We start from the raw sequence: 7,476 nt of genomic DNA, 5'->3' as shown, positions 1-7,476 counted from the left end.
TACTGATCCTGCGCTCTAGAGCCCGTGAGCCACAACTACTGAAGCCCACGCGCCTAGAGCCTGTGCTCTGCAGCAAGAGAAGCCACTGCCATGAGAAGCCCGCGCACAGCGGCGGAGAGTAGCTCCCGCTCACCGCAACCAGAGAAAGACGGCGTGCATTAACGAAGACCCAACGCAGCCAAAAAAAAAAAAAAAAAAAAAATTAGGGCTTCCCGGTGGCGCAGTGGTTGAGAGTCCGCCTGCCGATGCGGGGGGCGTGGGTTCATGCCCCGGTCCGGGGGGATCCCACATGCCGCGGAGCAGCTGGGCTCGTGGGCCGTGGCCACTGGGCCTGCGCGTCCGGAACCTGTGCTCTGCAAAGGAAGAGGCCTCAGCAGTGAGAGGCCCGCGTACCGCAAAAAAAAAAAAAAAAAAAAAAAAAAAAAATTAAAAGAAGAGTTGCTAATCGGCTAGATACCTTTACTCCTGTAGGGATAGAAGTTAATTATGGTAGCTGATGCACAGTATGCTACTGAGTCGACAGCTATCCTTATGGTAAATATAAGATGGGCCCACAAGAGAAATCTTAAAAAGCCGGTGGACATGACTCATAATATTCTCAAATAGATGAAAGGCAGTTTTTGTCCTAAATAGTATGTAACAATATGTGAAATTATAACAAACCCTGGTAGGCCATGAATACACACTTCAGGGTGACCAAAGAATCAGAATAGGTGTTGGTATAGGATTCGGTCTCCTCCTGAAGGGTCAAAGAAGGTAGTGTTGAGATTTCTATCTCTTAACAGTATGGCAATTCTGGCTGCTCGGACTGAGAGTGGTAATTATAGTAATATGGCTATAGTTGGGGAAGATTAAACAAATAATGGGGAAAAATAATGGTGTTTGGTATTGGGATATGACTGCTGGTTTTGGATTAAAGACTATAGTAATACAAGAAATAGCACGAAGAATTGAAGAGACACCTGCTAAATGTAAGGAGGAAATGGTTAGGTCGACAGAGGCTCCTGTGTGGGCCAGATTGCAGGCTAGAGCTGAATACATGGTTCCACCTGTGCCAGAACCAGCTTCTACAGGTGATATGAGTAGGAGTAAGAATGATGGGGGAAGTAGTCAAAAGTTTATATGCTTTATTTGGGGAAATGTTTCCTCAGGTGCCCCAGTTATTAGTGGCCCAAGTCAGTTTTCAAACCCTGCAATCATAATGGGTACAACTGTAGAGAATATTATTACAAGTGCAGGGACTGTTATGACTATGTTAAAGATTTGGGCATCTCCAAGTAGTTCTCCAGGTTAGCATAGCTCAGCCTGGATTAATAGCAGCAGGTGCTTCCTGCTACTCCAGCCCAAGCACCAAATAGTCAATATAAAACGCCGATATCTTTGTGATTTGTTGAAAATAATCAGCAGTGTATGAACAGAGGTACAATGACTTGAGCTAGCATTAGACTGTAAACCTAGAGACAGAGACTGAGCCCTCTGCTCTTGTCCCGTTTAGCTGTGGATCTAGATGGGGTCAATGCAGGTTTCATCACAGCCCCTGAACGAATTTTGTAACGAATTTTGTATAATGAGATGTAGCTGATTTTCCACGCTGTCTTTCTTGCTGCTGCACATCCACTTGATTCACTTACAGAGAGACATCCATAAATTCTTTTTCACATTCTTACCAGTCGTACATATTCTTTTCTGGTGACCAGAGTGTGCCCAGTCCAGTTCCTTGAGCTATAGAGGAGGTCTTGTCGATTACCTATTCGGTCTTTGGAACGGTATCTGTGCTAATTTCAACCCTCTGGTTTATGCCTCACCCCACCCTACCTTTCCCCTTTAGCAGCCATAAGTTTGTTTTCTAAATGTGTGACTCTGTTTGTTTTGTAATTTAGTTCATGTGTAGCCATTTTTAGATTCCACCTATAAGTGATATCTTATGCTAAGTGTCTTTTTGTGTCTGACTTATGTCACTTAGAATGATTGTACCTAAGTCCACTTGAGTTGCTGCAGCTGGCCTTATTTCCTTGATTTCATGGCTGAGTAATATTCCATTGTACAGAAGTACCACATCTTCTTTATCCATTTTTTCCTTCCAAGGACATTTACATTGTTTCCAAGTCGAGGCTCCTGCAAAAGGGCTGCACTCATAGTTGAAGTGCCTGTGTCCTATGGATTTATGGTTATCCCGAGATATACACCCAGGCGTGGAAGTGCCGTATGCTCTGTAGCTCTATTTTTTAAAATTAATTAATTTTTTTTGCCTGTGTTGGGTCTTTGTTATTGCATGTGGGCTTTCTCTAGTTGCAGCAAGTTGGGGCTACTCTTCGTTGAAGTGCGTGGGCTTCTCATTGCACTGGCTTCTCTTCTTGCTGAGCATAGGCTCTAGGCATTGGACTTCAGTACTTGTGGCACATGGGCTCAGTAGTTGTGGCTCATGGGCTCTAGAGCACAGGCTCAGTAGTTGTGGCGCACGGGCTTAGTTGCTCCGCGGCATGTGTTATCTTTCCGCACCAGGGCTCGAACCTGTGTCCTCTGCATTGGCAGTTGGATTCTTAACCACTGCGCCACCAGGGAAGTCCCTATAGCTCTGTTTTTTAGAATTTTTAGGAAACATCATACCCTTCTCCAGCGTGGCTGTTAGCAGTTGACATTCCCACCATCAGTGCAGCAGGGTTCCCTTTTCTCCACGTCCTCTCCTCCATTTCTGGTTTTTACACTTTGTGAGGGTGGCCATTCTGACTGGGGCAAAGCGATGCATCTCTGTAGTGTTGATTTGTTTTTCCCGCATGTTTGGTTGGCACAAGGGCGTATGGATTTACACCTGTACGCCCTTTTTGGCCAACTGAATCGTAGGCAATGTTGAGCAGCTTTCATGTGATTTAACGACGAGTCCAATCTACGTCTTGCAATCCGGTTCCTGCAATTCTGCCTTGTTTTCAAGTCCTTTTCAATTACTTACCCCAAGATATTTTTCCACCATAGTTTTCATTTACAACACTGCAGGCGTTGTGGATTGCAGTGCCCCTGAGAAACTGTCTTCAACTTGTTTCTGGAACCGGCCACAAAGTGGCAGGATCGCTTTAAGCCCCATTCTGGTTACAGGGGCAGCCTGAGCCTTTGGGAAATTCCTCTTCCTGATTGGAAATTAGAGTGGTATGTGCTGTCCAAACACGTGGAGCTTGTTTCTCATTCTTTCCCCCGCTTCCCCTTCATCCTCCGGACAAATTCCAAGCCGTGCATGACCGGCTGTTGAGTGTGTTGACTTCCCCAGGTGGGGAGACTCTAAGGAACGAGGCTGGAGCAGGGACCCCTCCCCCAGGACATGTGGAGATAAGGTGACTTTTCCAAACTCTTCCCGCCCATCCGGGCCCCCATCCTCTGGGGTTCTGTCTGGACACTGCGTGGTTTCCAGCGGTGCGGGGCTCTGGCGCTGCCCTGCAGGGAGCAGCCCTGCTACCCGCACCTGCAGCGCCGCCTGCTGGTCTCTCCGTCCTGCCATCGGGCACAGTCTTCACCTTTCCCGCTGCCTCGGATGCTCTGTCTCCGCACTGTCCTGTGATCAGCCCCTCGTCCCCACCGCTGTCACCGTCAGCTCCACACCCCTCCTCCAGCCTCAGGGATGACCCAGGACCTTTCCTGGGCTCCCCACCTGCCCACCCTTGGTCTGTGTCCTCAGTCCACCTGTGCAGACAGGTGAGGATCCCCTCCAGAGGCTCCCAAATGCTTCACCCCTACATCCTCCCCGGGGTCGGCCCGTGTCCTGTCGGGATGTTCCACCCTCACCAAGCCCCCAGGTACATGGCAAGGGCAGGCATCAGGCCTGCTGCGTGCATTGCTGTGCATCCTGCTGTATACACAGGCATGACACTGCCCAGGGTGCAGGAAAGGCAGCCTTACCTCGGGACGTGGGGAGAGGGGCTGCCCACAGGGTGGACGTCAGCTCTCGGCTCACCAGGCAAGGGCAGCCGGGTTCTCGCTCCTTGGACCCTTTCTCACCCAGCCGGACCATGACCCGGCTTTGTTCCCACCCCTGTTGTCCCTCCATTGGCCTCGCTCTTGTGAGCAGAGCAGGACAGTGTGGTCCGTGGTTACAGGCTGAGACACACAGACACTGGCTGACCTGCGTGCACCCAGCTGACCCCACGGAACGGGCACTGCACCAGGGCCTGTGCGGTGTGGGTTCACCTGCCCACAGAGAGGCCGGGCCTCTGTCCTGGCTCCAGAGGTCACCTTGAGTCTGACGGGAGTGTCCGTGCTCCGTGGGCCTCGCTCCAGGCTGGTCTGTGCTGACGGCGTGATGCGCGGTGGGACTTCCTGAGTCCCCCCCCGGGGGCTGGAGGCTAAGGTCAGGCAAATGGTGGTCCCACATTGACGTGACAGACCCCAATAAACCCTGCACTTCAGGACTCAGGTGGGCTTCCCTGGGCTGCCACAGCCGAGGAGGCTGGACCCTGCTCGTCCCCCTGTCCTCGCAGATTTTAACTTGCATCCTTCACCATAATATACCCTGGGTATAACAGCTTCAGGGAATTCTGGGAGCCTCCAAGAAAAAATAAGCCGGGGAGGGGGGTCTCTGGGTCCCCAGCTCTGCAGTTGGGGTCAGAAGTCAGTGGGGAGGATCTTGGGGCCCTGGAATCTGAAGGGCCCCCCTACCAGGGGAGGGGTAGGAGACCCTGGGTGGTAGTTAAGCTGAGTCCAAGGCCCTCCTGCGTAGGAGGCTTCCTAGCCCCGGGGATCCTTAAGTGGCCGGCTCCCTCCTCCCCTCCGCCTGCAGGCCTGGTCCCTGCTCTTGAGAGATTCCCTAGGGTGGGGTCCTGGTGCTGGAGGTGCCCCGATGCTGTGGCCTCCTGAGTCTCCAGTGAGGATAACAGGAGTCGGGGAAGACTTGTTCACAGAAAGGGAGCTTCTGCCATAGCAAAGCCTGGGTCTGCTGCCCCCGACCCCAGGTGCACTGGGGCAGGAATGTGAGAGCGTGGCTCCCTCCCCTCCCAAGACACACAGGACACATGGGCGCTGGTCACTGGACTCCCACACAATATTAAAATCTCCCACGCAGGCCTGATGGGTGAGAGACACTATTTAAAGACTATTAATGGGGCCAGGGGGGCCCAGAGGGGGAAGCTGGGGGTGGGGAGAGTTGGAAAATCACCCAAGGACACGCTCTCCCTGCAGCGACCCCCCAGGTGAGCCCAGGTGGAGGTGGACCCATCAAGTCAGAGCCCACATTCGGGGTCTTTGGGGGACAAATAGCCAAGCACCCCCAGTACTTGCCTCCACCTGCTGCAGTTAGGGCTTGCCCTGTCTTCTTCATGGTCAAGTTCTCACCCCTCCCAGAAGGCCTCTTGGGGGTTAATGCGATGGGGTTGTCCATGGCAGGACTGGAGGGTCTGTGGTGGGCTGGAGGCCATGTGGCAGGCAGGAGGGCTCCCACCGATCCTACCGGTCCACACCTCCTGGTCATAGGCCCGCACAGAGTCCACCAGGCTGTGGATGTGGTAGAAGGTGCCAGGGACCGGTCCAGCCCATGCAGGTGTCTGACCACCGAGCGGTCTGTGTGGAGTATTCCCAGGGAGCCCTGGCCGTGCTCGCACCCTCCCAGGAAGGACACGTCAGCATGGTCCCTGGGATGACCGGGAGGTCAGCCAGAAGTGCCCCCCACCCAACCTCACTGTTACCACAAGAAACAAGAGACAACTCCATGCAGAAAGACAGAACATCACCAGCCTGATGCTGTCCTGAGGAAGGTCGGCTGGCATCTGGGAACTGGGTGCTATGGTGGGTTGAATGGGGAGGTCCCCCCAAAAGTTATGTCCACGTCATGGCTCCCAGAATCTGAGAAAAGAACCTTATTTGGAAGTAGGGTCTCTGCAGGTATAATTAGTTACGGATCTGGAGATGAGGTCATCCTGGATCCGGGTGGCCCTGAATCAGTGAGTGTCCTTCTGAGAGACTAGAGGAGAGACACAGACACACAGGAGACACCATGTGAAGACGGAGGCAGAGACAGGAGGGATGAGGCCACAAGCCCAGGGACGCCTGGAGCCCCCAGAAGCTGGAAGAGGCGGGAAGGACCCTCCCCTGGAGCCTCCGGAGGGAGCACGGGCCTGGGACACCTTGACCTCAGACGTCTGGTCTCTGGGACTGAGACAGGACAGGTTTCTGTTGCTCTGAGCCTCCGTTTGTGGTCGTTTGTCAACAGCTGCCCTGGGAAGCTAATGCAGCTGGTGAGCAGCTCCCTGGCCTGATCTAAACCCTCCCGCCTCCCGTTGGGGGCAGCCCCCTGCGCCTGTGCTGTGTGCACAAACCATGTGGCTCATGCTGAACCCCGGCTCCCCTTCTGGGCACCGGCATTTTGGAGGGTGAGGGCAGAGCACACCACGTGACCAGCCGCCAGCCGGGTACCAAGCCTCTAATGAGCTTCCCTGGGGGGACGGGGGTGGGGGTAACTGTAATGGTTCTGCCCTTGTTGCTGGGGGAAGAGACACCCTAGAGACCCTCGAGGGAAGGAGGGAGCATGAAGGGTCACGAGGTGACCGGAGCAGGGGCCCTCCCTCCCGGGCATCCCTACTGCGTGCTGTGACCCATCTCAGCTGTGAGGACACAAGTCACAAGCATGTGCTGGGTCCTGTGAGCCTCCCAGCCAGTACCTGAAGGTAAGGGTGGCCCTGCAGACCCCAGCCCTCTCCTCCACGTCTAGTAGGTGGAAGACCCACTTTTCCTTGCCATTCCAGAAGCGGTTCTGGAGCTGTCCTGGGAGGGCTTCTGGGGTTATGCAGGCTGAGCCCCTGTTGCTATGCCCCCACTTCCCCACAAGAGCCTCCAGAGCAAGCAGTTTGCCCTGTTGCCTGAATGACCGCCCACCAGTTTTCTGAGGAAAGAATCAGGGGTTTCTGTAGCAGCATCTGCAGGCAGCTGTGCATGTGGGCCCACGTTCACATCTTCTGTGTAAACACCAAGAACCTTCCCTGATACGTGCCCCGGCTGACCCCCTCCGCATGCCGACCACAGGCCCCAGTGCGGGCGTCAGACTGACCACCCGTCTCAGCCTCCTCTTGTTGTCAGAGCTGCTCCAGGCCCTGCTCAAGCCCCGTGCACCCACCTTTCACAGGGCTGTCCTACACCCCCACCTTCAGCAGGAGTTCCCCTAAGTATTTAAGTGAAGGGGTCCAGAGGTAAGAAAGGAAGCCAGAAACAAACAGATGGAACCAGCTGGGACCAGGATGGCAACGAGTGTGACCTCCAACCGACCCTGAGTCTCATCACGTGTTGAGTTTACTATATCGGCATATTAAGTGACACACCTACCGGCGGCCATGACTGGACATGAAGGACCAGAAACGGGTAAAAGGAGGTGGTACCCCAGCCCCTTGGAAGAAGCCCCGCCCCTTCCCCGGAAGGCCTCTTCATCCCACCACTAGCCTCACTCCTCCTCCCTTTGTCTTTACTCTTTAAAATTAAACCACTGTCTCCAGGAGGGCGAGAAGGTGA

The sequence above is a fragment of the Tursiops truncatus genome, chromosome 3 (genome assembly GCF_011762595.2).
Source record: "Tursiops truncatus isolate mTurTru1 chromosome 3, mTurTru1.mat.Y, whole genome shotgun sequence".
NCBI lineage: Eukaryota > Metazoa > Chordata > Mammalia > Artiodactyla > Delphinidae > Tursiops > Tursiops truncatus.
The sequence above is the reverse complement of the archived record's forward strand: the minus strand, read 5'-3'. Positions refer to the sequence as shown.